The 14730-nt window shown below is 56.8% G+C and overlaps 1 long non-coding RNA gene and 1 pseudogene across 1 annotated transcript; one reads left to right on the top strand and one right to left on the bottom strand.

Annotated features, from left to right (window-relative positions):
• Window positions 1–313: 313 nt before the first annotated feature.
• LOC125078967 (uncharacterized) lies at window positions 314–3396 on the bottom strand. Its single transcript, XR_007121023.1, has 3 exons — window positions 3158–3396; window positions 2537–2617; window positions 314–417 (listed from the first exon to the last, which is right to left on the bottom strand). It is a non-coding gene; the product is annotated as an uncharacterized LOC125078967 (long non-coding RNA).
• A 3120-nt stretch (window positions 3397–6516) lies between these two features.
• On the top strand, window positions 6517–14424 carry LOC125080054 (uncharacterized; annotated as a pseudogene).
• Window positions 14425–14730: the final 306 nt, after the last annotated feature.

The following is a 14730-nucleotide window of genomic DNA, read 5'->3' as shown; positions in this document are numbered from 1 at the left end:
CACTGAGCAGAAAAGCTTTAGCAGGCCAGATGAGCCTAGACAGTGCTTGGATATGAGTAGCAGGGAGGCGTCTGAATTGGGGGGCGGGCTGCAGACCCATTTCTCTGACTTCACTGGGTCTGAATTTAACACATTCTTCCTGGCTCTGGTCTCTTTAGTGGGGGCTTTTTCAGCCACCAGGTCTCAGCCCTCTATTTCCAAAAGGTAGGATTGCCCCTGGGCCCGGGCCTGAGGAGAAGCCGGTCACTGCAAGACCATCACGGCTGGGCATTGCCAATGTTATGACAACCTTACCCCTCCTCCGGGAGTGCAGTGCTAGATGCACTAGGCTGGGGGTTGATGCACATTTTCTCTGCTTCCAGAATGTGGGCCTCCTTCTCAGGGCTTTCCATGGAGTCCACTGGCGGGCAGCAACCTCTGTAAAAAGGCATCTGAGGCTCAGGGCCGGGATCACCTTGCCCAAAGTCATAGCTGAAATGAGGATGCTCTTACAATGGATTCAGGCTCCACCTCTCCATACCAAGCCTCCCCCTGGGGTACCCCTGACCTTAACCCTCTCTCAAGTCATTCTTCCTAGAGTAGCCTTAGCTCTCCTCCAAATCCTGAGCCCTGGCCAGATGAGGCCCCAGCAACTCCATAGCAACCCCCCTTTCCCCTAGCAACCCTTCCCAGGCAGCCCATGCGCAGCCAAGCCTCATTACTTTCTGTCCGGCCTCTCTGCCTTTATAACCCCCTTTACAACCCCTTTCCCATCCCCTGGCAGGCCTGGCATGTTCTTCCCCTTCTGCTGTCTATTGATTGAAATCTAGCAGGTTTACAAGCCTGCCCCTCCCTGAAGCTTTCTGAATCTGTCCAGGCTGAAGGCCCTCAGTGTTGTGTGTCTTTGGGGTTCTTAGTCCTGTCTCCTGCATTCTCGCCTGCCCTGTAGGCTTCTGGAAGGAAAGACAAGTTTGGCTTATTGACTGATTGATTTTTAAAGAATTTATTTACTTATTTATTTTTAAGATTTTATTTATTGGGGCGCCTGGGTGGCTCAGTGGGTTAAGCCGCTGCCTTCGGCTCAGGTCATGATCTCGGAGTCCTGGGATCGAGTCCCGCATCGGGCTCTCTGCTCAGCAGGGAGCCTGCTTCCTCCTATCTCTCTGCCTGCCTCTCTGCCTGCTTGTGATCTCTCTCTGTCAAATAAATAAATAAAATCTTTATTAAAAAAAAAGATTTTATTTATTTATTTGACAGAAACACAGCAAGAGAGGGAACACAAGCAGGGGGCATGGGAGAGGGAGAGGCAGGCTTCCCGCTGAGCCCAGAACCATGGGATCATGTCCCCAGCCGAAGGCAGACATTTAACGACTGAGCCACACAGCCATCCTAAAGATTATATTTTTAAGTAATCTTTACATCCAATGTGGAATTTGATTGTACAACCCCAAGATCAAGAGTCACACGCTCCACTCAGGCTCCGCTTGGCTCTTTTATAAAACTAAGGAAAATAAAAGTTGTTATAAGGTTCTCTTTTACATTATTCAATGAGTTTTACAATTGTTTTCATTTAGGACCTGCATAATTATTAATATTTGCTTTAAAGTATCTTATATTTTTGCAGCTATTTTGAATAGGATAATTCGCATTACATTCTGGATGATTTATTGATAGCCCACGGGAAGGCAAATTATTTTTACGTATTGCTTTGATACCTGGTAAACCAACTAAATTTTTTTTTTCTACCGGTTCTCCTAAATTCTCAAACTTACTCTTAAGTCTTTTATCATCTCCTAATAACAAAAGTATTAGAAGGAAGGAACCAACATTGCTATTTGTAGAGATACGGTTTGGCTGGGTTTTGAACTTCACAGGAAGGGCAAGTATTTGTTTTCTGGGACTGGCTTTTTCACTCAAACCAATGAATCAAGTAAGATTCATTCATGTTATTATGTGAAATTGGTTCATTTGCTTGCTGACCTGCTGAACCACGTGCCGCTGTGTGGATGGATCCACTGTAATTTATTTGCCCAATCTCTTGTTGGTGGACTTTTGGGTTACTTTGAGACTTTTGCTATAGGGAAAAATGAAACAAGACGAAACCAGAGAGGGAGACAAACCATAAGAGACTTTTTATCTCAGGAAACAAATTGAGGATTGGTGGGGGGGGGGTGATGGGGTCGCGGGATGACAGACACTGGAGAAGGTATGGTGAGCCCTGTGAATTGTGTAAGACTGATGAATCACAGATCTGTACCCCTGAAACAAATAATATATTATGTGTTAATTAAAAAGATAAATAAAAAGGCGTTCTTGCCCAGGGTTTCTTGGAGCATCTGCCAAGGTCTCTCTTTTATGCCTGGGGGGTGGGGGGGGTGGGGTATGGATATGCTGGGCCTCGGCTTTATAAGATAAGGCCAGATTGTTCTCTCTAGCGGTTACAAAGCCGCTGACTAGCAATACCCCCGAGACTGCGCGGCTCCACCTCCTCTCCAACACTTGGTGCTGCCGGGCTGGTTCGTTTTTGCCCTCCCAGTGGCGTCAAAGAGCATCCCACCCTGGTCGTCCTTGTGGTTCCTTCAACACCAATGAGCGGGAGCATCCCTCAGACGGTCACCGAACACTTGTGCTTCCTCTTCTTAAAAATGCCCGTTCATGTCTTTTAGCAATTTTTCTGACGGATTCCTTGTTTCTCCTCCCCACCCCCCGTGGGCTTCCAAAAGTTCTTTAGGTATTTGTGATGCTTGAACTTTGCCGGTCGCATGTGGCGGGCATCTCCTCCCGTTTTTGTTCTTGTTTTTTTTTTTTTTTGTTTTGTTTTGTTTTGTTTTGTGGCTGGCTTTTCACTTTCTCCAAGGTGTCTCCACTTCTCTCTTCCCTCCCACATCTGTGCCAGCGCGCCCGTGGGCGTTGCTAGTGCGCGCGCGCGTGTGCGTGTGGGTGGGGGGCTCGAGTCGCTCAGAAACCTGCGTAGACCGCCCCCCACCGCTCCTCCTGCTCCCGGGGCTTTGGGGAACCCCGCTCCTCTACCCTCGCGGCCCCCCTCCCAGCTTGGGCAGGGGAGGCCAGGACGGCGGGCTGGAGCCAGGAGGCCTCCCCGCGCCGGTGCCCCCCTCCGCCCCCCGTTTCCCCCAGCTTCCCCCCGCCCCGGCGTTATTGATCACTTCCGGCTCCTCACCTGGGGGCCGGGCCCCTCTCCGCTCGGCCGGGCAGCGGCCCGCTGCGGCTCGGCGCTCCCTGGGGGCGGGCGACGGGGGAGGGCCCCTCCCCGCCCCCCCCTGCGGGCGCTCCGGAGGCGGGGGGCGGGGGCCCGGCTTGCGGCGGGGGGCTGGGCTGGGGGGGCGGAAGCTGCCCGAGCAGATAAGCGCCGAGGTCGGTCCTGCGGTGAGACAGTGCGGGACGCCGCCTCCTCCCCCTGCCTCCTCCGAGCGGTCCCCGCATCCTCTGTTCCCCACTCCTCCCACGCCGGGCTCGCCATCCTGGGTGCAGACCCTGGGGTCGGGGTTGGGGGGAATGCATGGAGGGAGGGGCTCCGGCCTGCGCCTTCAGTTCCCAGCCTCCCTTTCTCAGCTGGAAAGCGGGGGTAGGAGGCTCCGCTTACTCCTCTGGGCTGTTGGAGATGGAACAAGTACAGGCTGGTGAAAGCCCTCTATAGATTTTGAGCCTTTCATAAAGGATGAGTACCCTGAGCCCTTCTCATTGCCCCTGCTGTACCCGCGAAACGCCAGGCTTCATCCCCCTTGCATAGATGGGAAAGTGGGGGTCTCGCTTAAGGTCACACAATACAGATGAAGAGGAGGATGGAACACTTTCCACTGTCCACAGCCTGGGGATAGAGCTAGGTTTCATAGAGCCCTAGCTCTGACTTCTACAGAGCTACACCATGCTTATACAATTTGAGGTCCTTTTTAAGAAAAAGACTACAAAGTCACAATACAGATTTGCTGAGGCCTCTCCCAGGGCCTGGGAAAGTGCCTAAACAAGAGAGAAGCTCAAGTCCGGCTTCTCCCTTTGCTTGCCCTACCAGCAGGCTCCCTAGAAGGACTTATACCCCTCCATGGGAGACAGGCACCCATCGTGGTTACAGGGTAGGGTGGCCCCAAACAATATGGCCGGGGAGCCGCCTGGAGGAGTCCCTGCTGCAGCTGGTCCCAGCCCCTTGTGTGCCCAGGAAGCCATCCGCAAGCCCAGCCCAAGAGCAAGGGCAGTCAGCCATTCGGGGACTGCACCACAGCTGGGCAGGGCCACCCTGTCATGGTTGAACTTGTCACTCAGGGCCCCCTACCCTGTGGGCTGGCCATGGCAGAGAACAACAGTTCCTAGGAGAGCAGGAAGGGGGACCTCTCTGAGGTGGTGTAAATGCTTCTGACTTAGTCACTTGGGACTGGGATTCAAGCCCCCACCCAGCTGTGTGACCTGGGGAAGACTCGTTCACCTCAGACTCCTCATCTGTAAAATGGGAGGAATAATAATAGAGCCGTTACGAAGCTACCTGAGACCATGCATGAAGGGGGGGGCTGAGCCCTTGGCTTGTATTTATTTATCTATTTTTAATGATTTTATTTATTTATTTGACAGAGAGATCACAAGTAGGCAGAGAGGCACACAGATAGAGAGGGGGAAGCAGGCTCCCCACTGAGCAGAGATCCCGATGTGGGGGTCGATCCCGGGACCCTGAGATCATGACCTGAGCTGAAGGCAGGGGCTTAAACCACTGAGCCTCCCAGGTGCCCCAAGCCCTGGCTTTTAGAAACAAACTTCCTTTCTGTGAAATCTCCAAGCCAAGAGAGGCATTCTTCTCTCTGTTCTAGGGTTCAGTCCCTTACCCAGGGATGGACTCTGTCGTAGAGCTGAGATTTAAACCCACAAATATCTGGCACCAATGCCTTGCTTCTAACTACGGGAACACGTCTCCCCTGGGGCTTTCTCCCCAGGAAGTTAAGCGCCCCTGCTAGGTGTGCATGCGTAGGGCAGGGAGCCACAGAGAGCATTTGGCTTGATTCAGGTAACTGCTCCCCTTTTCTGCTTCCCTAATCTCTCTGCTCTCATGGGCACCCGAGTCTGGACTTTTTCCAGCCCTGACATCTGACAACCTGGAATAGGAGAAGCTCGAGACTCTGGTGATGGAGACAGGGCAAGAGGAGCTGGGGCGAGGCTATGACCATAGGGCCTGGGCAGCAGTGACCCCCCAAAAGGCTCAAAGTCTTTCTGCAAACAAAGGGCTGCTGTTCTGCCTCATGGTCTGCACAGGATTTCCACTGGGTTAGCGGACAGAACTGAGCTCTCATGCTCAGAGCTGCTCCTTTCTGGCCAGCTGACCTTCCTCCCCTCTGAGCCTCAGCTTTCCCATATTTGAAATGGGGGCAAGGAGACCCGCAGCTGTGAGGATGATGAGATGTTATGTGTGTAAAGCCCCTCGTGAATGCCCTAGGTGGTTCAGACCCATGTGGCTGTCTGCCGGGGGAAGTGGGGTGTTGTGTGATAGCCGGAGATGTGTGAACAGTAGAGGGGAGTCCTGCCAGGGCACGAGTTTGGGCTTCCAAGGTCTCTCTCATGGAGGGAGTGCCTTGGGGTAGGGCTGGGAACCCCAACTCTAACACTCTCCCAGATCAGGACAGGTCAGAGCGAGGCCAGGGGCCCTGGGGTGCAGAGAAGAGCAGGGAGTGGATGTTCTCACCCCACCTCGGGCAGGTGAAAGGGAAAGGAGGGAGGAAGTGGGTGCTTCTGGGAGGAGATGGGAGTGGCGGCCCCTGTAGGATGCAGGCCCCACCAGCTCCCTGAAGCCCCATTCCATGACTTCCTTTGTCTGCCTTTACAGATTTTCAAGGTAGGCGTTTTCCAAGTAGGGAAACTGAGGGCGGGAGGTGAGGTCACTTGGCCAGGGTCATGCACTGCGTGCTGTCCCATCTGTCTGGCTCTGTAGCCTGGAATCCCAGTAGTCACGGCCGCTTTCTCATCTTATCTACCTGACGAGGTTGTGAGTGAAGCAGCGTGATCTCAGAGGCTCAGTGGGATCCCGGGCCCTGCCGCGCCCTCCCTCTGCTCTGCATTCCTGCCTCTTACCTTGGCCTTCCTGTCTCATCTCACCTGTCCAGCCAAGCCCGGCTGTCCACTAGGAATTCCCAGAACGCCACACCTTCCCTTCATCTCCTTGATCCCTTTGTCCTGTCCGGATGGGCACTGGCCATCTTCAGCCCTCTCTGCTGGGCAGCCTGACCATTCTCTCTCCAAACCAGCCCACGCCCCAGGGATGTCTGTGTCCCTGAGAAGGAAACTGAGGCCTCAACCCTAGAGGCACCCGGGGGTGCACAGCTTTGCCAGGTGCCCAGGAGGTCTCTGGGCAGGTGGGGTCCCTAGGCCTGAGGAGCAAGTACCAGATCTGGGCCCTGGCCAGGGAGGCAGGAGGGAGGAGGCAAGGCCATGGGGAGCCAGGGGCGGCTGCCCGGCAGGTCCCTGTGCCCAGGGTAGGGAAGTTTCTTATTTCTCCTGCTCTGACTTCCCCCTTTGATTTATTATAGCCATGAAATGCTCTGCTCTCTTCTCTTTTCCTTGCTGTCCCCGGGGCTGGAGGAGCACAGGCCTCCCCAGGCGCGGGGCCTCAGCGTTGCTGCACTCCCATCTCCTTCCAGGGGTTGAGGCCGGGTGGCCAGAAATGGGAGGTGAGTCCGGGCAGACAGGGCGGGATGAGGAAAGGCCCAGGTCTCCTAAGGGCTAGCCTAGGCAGGACCCCAGGGGCCAGCAAGGTTGAGGTTGGGAAGGGCTGGGGCTGGGCAGAGGGTGTGGCAGGTGTGGACTCGACAGCAGATGGTTCCCTGGGGCGGGGTGCGGGGTGGTGGTGGTGGCGGGATCTAGGCCAACTGCCTCAGCGAGGCTTGGGGATCAGGCCCTGTCAGGGTCTGAAGGCCAGGCCCAGAGTCCTCCAGCACCAGCCTCCAGGTCAGATGAATGGCTTCCCTATGACCCCTCACCCGGTATTCTGATTTAATGATGGCCAAAGCAGGCCTAGGATAGGCCGGCCTGGGACTAGGCTGAGAATCCAGAGTAAGGCATGAGGCGTGAACCCTAGGAGACCGCGGGCTCCTTGAGGCCACAGCTGGGCATTCACCCTGTGGCCTGGCCCAGGCCAGTGAGGGCTGGAGTCTTTCTGTCCAGTTCTTCAGGAGGCCTGGCGGCCAGAGCGTTTCTGCCCGCCACTGTGTGGTGCCTGTGGTAATGGGGCTGTTGGCGTTTTGCAATGGGCCGGGGGTGGGGAGGCTGCGCACACACGCTTCCTGTGGTGACTGGGCGCTTCCTGTTTTCTCAGGCGCCGGACTTGCTACTGCCGATGTGGAAACAGGGCAGCTGCGGCCCCGGGCGGCTCTGGGCCGGGCACCCCAACCCTGCCCAGAGGGGCCTAAGCAGGCCTGCCATCCCGGGTCCCAGACCTGGGGGGTGGATGGCCCAAGGTGCCACCACACCAGGTCCCCATTCCTCCCATCCCCAGGAGCGTTGACCAAGTGGAAGGGGCTGGACGGGGCCGTCACGCAAGGCAAAGTTAGGGCCCGGGAGGTCAGAGGTCCGGGGGTCAGAGCTCTAGGCCAGGAGTCAGGGTGCGTAGTTTTGGTCTCAGCTCTGTCCTTTGCTCACTGAGTGCCTTTGGCCATCCCTGACCCACGCCAGGCGTTAGCTTCCTCTTTTGTGTCGTGATTGTGGCACCCCCCATCTAAAATCTGTCACCCATTTCTGCTCCAATTCTGACATGACCCTTGAATTTTATATTTCAGGAACCTCTGCTTTGGAGACAGGCGAGCACTGAGGCTGGGAGCCCCAGAGCAGGGCTTGGCATAGGCTCTGACAGAGAGGGGTCTTGGAGAGTCTCGGGGAAGGAAAGGGCATGCCAGGCAGGGGGCCAGACTGGAACAAGGCTTGGAGATGGGAAGGCCGGGACGAACTTGGGGAGACAGGGTGTTGATGGGACAGAGAGCAGTAGGTGACAGGGTTGATCGGGAAGATTCAAAGGTATGTGTTGCGGGGGATACTTTAGGAACCTCTTTATTCCTGCAAACTTTGGGAAGGGGACTGATGCTCCCCCTCACGTTCTTACTCAGATGAAAGATAAGTGGTCTTTCAGAGCGGGGGTGGGGGGGTGGGCAGGGCCAGGGCTTCCTGCCCAAGAAGGAGATGTGGGGCATCTTGGGATGCCCCATGTGGGGCAACATGGGAGCCTCAGGAGGGCTCCCTCTGTCAGCCTTCACCATGAAGGCCAGGCCTTGGGAGATGGCATTGCCCTCTTCCCGAATGTGTCTTGTTTTGTTTTTAAGCCCAGCTATTGCAAGAAGGGGTGGGGAGATGACTCTGCTTCTTGTTGAGTTTGCTGACAGCGCCTGACTTCTGGGGAAAGAGTTGCTTTGCAGGCCAAGGGAAGAGTTGCTTGGAGGCCAAGGGAACTGACCAGTCCACTGACTGAATCCCAACACCCTCTTGGTCTAGAAGGTTCTGAGACACCCACCTTGCGTGTAGAACCCTTAAACCTCAAGGCCTGGGCAGCACAGAAAGGACAAGGACTGGTTCCAGCCAGCAAGGCCTTGAGGATCGCAAGACCCTGCGGCCCCGTTGGAGGGGCCTTCGGGCCAGCCTAGCCCCCACTGTTCTGTCCCCTGCCTTGGTGGCCTGGGCCAGCCCAAGTGCTGAGTTGGCGGCTCAGCAGCTGCTTCTGCCCACGGAGGCCCAGTTATAAATAAGCCCCGTGTGGCCAAGTCATCAAGTTCTGTCCCAGCTGCATTACCTCAGTGACCACAGGTCGGGGCTGCCCAGTGCTGGGCCCACCAAACCTGCCCACCCAGGCCAAAAGCCAGGCCAGCCTCCCTGCCTCCTGGGGTCCTCAAACCCAGGGCCCGAGCATCAGCAGCTACTCAGATCTGGGCCCCTGGACTCAGGCCACAGCTGGGGCCGAGCCCATCCCGCCTGCTTGGGGCCAGCAGCTATTTACAAACCGAAACCGGGAGAAGTGAAGTGGTGGCGACGTGGCTCCAGGCCCCCAGCCCCCACCCCCACTCCATCCCCGGCAGTCCCATCCCCCTCTCCCCATGGCTTCCTCTTTCCTTCTCCACACAACTCCCCAGCCTCCCGAGGCCCGAGGCCCGGCCAGCTTTGTGTCAACAACCTGCAAACACCTCTTAGTGACCCCCAACCCCACAGTCTCTGGCCAGAGGGTCCCCTTCTCCTCTTCACCGCCCCAGGACCCAGGTGGTCTGGAGTTCTGGGAGCAGCCCCTCCCGCCCGCACCCAGCTCACCCGGGCTGCGCCAGGCGCATTCCCACACTTCTCAGTTCCCCTTGCGCTTGGAAAAGCTCCAATGCCAATGGCCGCCACCATGCTGGCCGTCTGTCCTCCTGAGGCAGGCTTCTCTGGGCACCCTTACCCTCCACAGGAACCAGGGAGTCTGGGCGCCTCAGGGACACTCTGGGCACCTGGGGATCTCAGCGGGCATCCTTCTGGACAAGGGGACCCAGATGCGACTCTCCTTGTGCTGAGTTTCCCCGCTCGCTCTGTGGGCTGGTGGAGGCACAGTCCCTCATGCGGTGCAGAGCAGACTGGACTGGGACAGACAGACACTGGGCCTGAGGCCACAGCACAGCCTGCTTAGGAACCGGAGGGCCCTGCAGCCGGAGACTGTCCCCAGGAGAGACGACAGGCCACATAATCAACACTCATTACCCGTAATAGACTCCCTCCCGCTGGTGCAGAGCTTCACAGTTTACACCAGCTCGTTCCTTCTGACCCCAGAAACAAGCCTGTTCCGCTCTGCCTCCACCATTAAGTGGAAAGCAAGGCTCAGAGGGGAAGCCACGTGTGCAAGGCGACACAGCTAGAACATGCCTGGATTCAGATTCAAGAGCAAGCCCCTTGTCTCCCTGCCTGCCTCTCGCAACCTCTCCTACCCCAGTCTCCCTGGTGGCAGGACAGACAGCTCCCAGCACTGTGACAAGGCAGGAGTAGGGCCGGCCTGGTGCTTGAGAGAGGAGCAGGCTCTGGACCGGCACAGTTGTCAGATGGCCGCCCGTGGCCGGGTTCTCTGTGCTCAGGGCTCCTGCCTGGCTCTGAGGGAAGAGCCTGTCCTGTTTCTTTTCTCCCACCAAGTCCCTGGTGAGGCAAAAGCCTGCCCCGACCCCAGATCAGTCAGAGCCGGCTGGCTGAATGCGTTTCTAACCTGAGTGTCAGAGTCCTCTTCTGTGGAACTGTCATTTCACAAACACCGTGCACCCACTCAGTGCCAACTCTAAGCTGGGGGGCAAGCTGTCTCTAAAGCTAGGACGTGGCCCCCTGGCCACCGCCCTGTGGAGAAGGCAGCTGAGTTACAGAATTCGGAGAGCTCCCAGAAGGAAACTGGGGCCTTGGGACATGAAAAGGGAGAGATGTTGCTTCCTGGGGTGGGAAGGGGTATCACTTGGGATGGGCCCTGAAGGACAGGAAAGAGTTCCCCAGAAAAAGCATGGGGGACAGATTCTCATGCTGAGTCACACCCCTATGCTTTGGTGCCAACAGTTCCCACGGCCTGAGTGCCCTTCCTTCCTCTGGGCCTGGTGAACTCCTACCCATCCCTCAGGGCCCATGGGCACTCCATAGAATGGCCAGTCTTGGCCTGGTCTGGAGGCTCCTCGCCACCCTTTTCCCACCCAGGGCCTAAGCAGAGCCTGAGGCCAGGACTCTTTGGTCACAACACCCTTGCCAGCCCCACCCGGCCAGGCGTCTGCTCCCGGGCTCCAGCCCCCGCCGTCCCCTGCTCCGAAAAGCACCATTTCCCTTTTCTGGGTGACCACACGCCATGCACAGGGAATTTCCATCGCAGCCTGCGGAGCCTCTGATTCACTCAGGCCCCTCATGCAGTTAACTCCTTCCAGGCCCCGTGCCTTCTGCTCTGCACCCTGGGTTGCCCACACCCCCACCTGAGACCCCTGGACATCCTCAAACCGGCCTTGGGTCTCACAGCTCTGAAGTCCAAGTTGCCCCCCACCACTACTCCCCCCAGGAGCCTCCCGTCATATGCATAGAGACCCCTTCCCAAGGACTCATGGCATATACACTGGGTAGCTTTGGGCTGAGAGCGCGGGCTTTGGGGTGAGACAAGCCTGGGTCCAATCCGGAGTCTGGTCCTCTCTGCGCTGTGACCTGGAAGAGTGTCCACTCTGAGCCCCATTTCTCATATGTGAAATGGAGATCATCCCTGTCCTATAGCCTTGCTGTAAAGATCCAGTGTGCTGGGCCCACGATGGCTGCTGTATAATTATTACCTTTCCTTTTTCTTTTCAAAAGGCCCCCTCCGCCTATCATAGGGTCCCTGCTCCAGACCTGGGCTGCTTTTCTGTCTGGCTTTCTCTTCCCAGGAGCTGGTTGCTCACACAGGGAGGGTTAGAGCCAAGTGTCTTGGGGCAGAGGAGGGAGGGGCATGACTATCTTGGGGCTTGGCCCCATTGGCTTCCTCGATCCCCGGGTCCCCACATTTCTGTTTTCCCAAGGAGGCTGTGGAGAGGAGCTCTGCTGGGATCCCCAGCCCTCAGGGACGGGGCTGAGCCTTCCTCCCGCTGGAGGGACGCCGGGCATGCACATCGCCCGTGAACATCATACTTTCTATCCGAATTCTCACACCCCCGTGAGGTGTGGCCAAATATTGTCCCCATTTTACAGGTGGGGACACTGAGGCCCTGAGAAGTGACTTGCTCTCAGCTACACAGAGAATGAAGGGCAGGGACAGAATTCCTATCAAGGTCTCCAGAACCACACTCCTAAGTGTATGTGGAGGCCAGTGAGGGGAATGGGAGCTGAATGAACCCTTCTGTGTATCAGGTAAAGACTGACACAAATTCTCTCTTTCAGTGCTTTGGCCAGTTCTGGGAAGTGGGTCCTGTTGCTCCCTCTATAGAACTGAGTTGTCTGAGCTTCCCTCTGGGGAAGGAACTTGCGCAGAGGCTGCAGAGCCAACCCTGAAGAAGGATCCGGGGGTACCTAGATAGAAGAGGACGGTGGAAGGGGCTCCACTGAGGAGGGGGCCTGCGCCTGGAGAGGAAGCTGTCTCGTCCTCAGTGAGCGAGCAGGGCAGGGGTGGGGGGGGCTGCCCGTGGTGAGCAGAAGGAAGTCGCTGTGGGTGGCGGTGGGTTTGAGGTGCCGGAGGCTGAGTGATGTGGCCAGGAGGTGAGCTCCCGGTCTACAGCCCTGGTCATCAGGAGACGGGGTGAGGAGAGGTGGCCGAGATTCAGGCCTCGGAGGAGGTTGGGCTACTCTGGAGAGCTGTGCCTCTTGGCTGTCGGGGCTGGGGAGCTGGCCCAGTGGTGGGGCTGGCACAGGGTAAGAGGATAGACTGGCAGGGGTGGAGGTGGGGGTGGGGGTGGGGAGAGATGGAGGTAAACGGGAAGGGTGTGTCTTGAGGGGCACATGAGAGACTGAGGAGGAGGAGAGCCCATGAGAGACGGAGGCCTTAGGGTGTGGAAGGGATGGGCCTGTGAGCAAGGTCTCGGGTTGAGAAAGAGCTTCTGGGAATGTTGAGTAGTGTCTTCTGGCTGGAGGTGGGGGTGGGGCTGGTCCACGTGGGGCGGGGGAGGTTGGAGAATCAGGCGGACCCTGGGTGCTAGGGGCTCCCGCAAAGGCCTCAGAGCTTTGTCCTGCAGCCTGTGGACAAGCAAGAACTAAGGACGATTTTTAGGTAGGGAAATACCCAGGGGAGAACCTTGAGGTAGGGATAGTGGCCCCGTGGCCACAGCAGTCACCTCCCACCTACTCACCAGCTGTGTGTCCTTGGGTGCACCCCCAGCCACCTGAGCCTCATTTCCCCCGTCTCTGTAGTAGCCCCGGGAAGAAATGCCTGCTTCACAGGACCAAGTGAAGGTGGGCTGAGTGAACCCCAGGAGACCCCAGGGGCTCAACACAGGCTGGCTCTTTCCCCTCTGTGGGGGCCCACGAGCACCTCCTGAGCACCTGCTGTGGGTAGGGGCTGGGGTCTCTGGCAGACCTGGGGGGAGGGCCCGCCTGTGCCACAGGTGGGCTGAGCCAGGACGTTCGGGCCACTTCTGGGCCTCATGTCCTCATCTGCATCCCAGGGAAGATAATGGCACCAGCTTCAGATGCGAATGAGAGAGAAGATATCCTGCCTGCCGTGTTCCCTGGGTCTCACTCAGTCCAAATGGAATGTCCACAGGGTTTTCCTCTCGGGCCCCACCTGCCCCGGCTGGCAGCCTCTCCCCTCCCCTCCCACCAGCGCCCTGCTGTTCCTGGCTCACACTTTGTGCAGCCTGGGGTCCCCGCCTGGAGCTCTTCTCCCAGGTGTCTGCTTAGCTTGCTCCCTCGCTCCCTTCCAGAGTTTGTTCAAATAGCCCCTTGTCTGCAGGGCCCGCCCCGCCCACCCTGCTCCTCAGCCGGCCAGTCACTCTTCCTGGAGCGCTCACCCCTGCCAGCCTGCAGGGAAACACTCCCAAGTACGCGCTCATCCCTGTCTTTCCTGCTCGAGAACAGGCCCTGTGAGGCCAGGGGTCTTGCCGGTGGTCCTCATGCACTGAAGAGCCGGCCCAGTGCTCTGCCCAGAGCTGGGGAGCTTGCAGCGGCCCAAGCAATGCAGGCTGTGGCCCAAGGAGCCTCTCCCAGTGTCTCAACTGTGAGAGGAAGTTGCAAGACGGCCATTTCTGTACACGGGCTCAGTTCTTTTTGGTCAACTTTCCCAGCTCTGGGTCTGAGGCCTGAGTTTTCCCACACCTCCGTCACTCCCCGTGAGGGGCCGGTTGCTGGGAAAGTGGGGGGTGGGGTGGGGGTATGTGTGTGTCAGTCCCTTCTTTTCGAGTTTTCTGAGGCAGAGGTTAAGGGGTCTGCGAGGTCAGGGGTCGTGTCCCCCTCTGTGGACTCAGCTTCTGGACTCAGCCCCCACGTTTCCTGTTGCCTGCTCACCCTGAGATTGCACTAGCACCATGCCTACCCCCTCGGCAGCCCGCCCAGCCCACTGAGGCCACAGGGCTGCCCAGCCGTCCACCGCCCAGGCCTGCCCGGCCTCTCTGTCCCTCCACAGAGCTGCCCACTCATCCAGTGGCGTGGGGAACAGCAGTGTCATATGCTGCTGGTGGGAGGAGGGTAGGTTGGTACAATTTTGATTAGGATGATACAACAATATATCTATCTCAAGACTTAAAATACGGTACCACTAAAACTAATATAATAGTATGTGTTGGCTATAACTCAGTAAAAAAAAAAAATGACATCTCCTCTGACATCAAAAGAAGAGAGTCAAAAATTCCTGTGCACTTATGCTATAAAATCCAAATAAATTGTCTGGTCTTTTTTTCCAATGAGCTAAGATATGAGAGAGACGTCATTTTCAATATTACTTATAATTTAAGGGCTCTTAAACCTCTTTTTTTTTTTTAAAAGACTTTTATTTATTTGACAGATTGAGAGAGAGAGAGAGAGAGAAATCACAAGTAGACAGAGAGGCAGACAGGGGAGTGGTAAGCAGGCTCCCTGCTGAGCAGAGAGCCTGAGGCGGGGCTCCATCCCAGGACCCTGAGATTATGACCCGAGCCGAAGGCAGAGGCTTAACCCACTGAGCCACCCAGGCACCCCAATTTAAGGGCTTTTAATGTCAATTTTAGGTAATTACTTTAAACATTTTTTTTTAAGGATTTTTGTATATTTATTTGACAGAGAGAGAGGGAGCAGGGGGGTAGGGAGAAGCAGGCTCCCTGCTGAGCAAGTTTAGGGTTAGGGTTTGGGGAGCCCAATGCCAAGCTCGATGCA

Source organism: Lutra lutra, chromosome 10 (assembly GCF_902655055.1).
Source record: "Lutra lutra chromosome 10, mLutLut1.2, whole genome shotgun sequence".
Classification (NCBI taxonomy): domain Eukaryota; kingdom Metazoa; phylum Chordata; class Mammalia; order Carnivora; family Mustelidae; genus Lutra; species Lutra lutra.
This window is presented reverse-complemented; position numbering and strand designations above follow the sequence as displayed.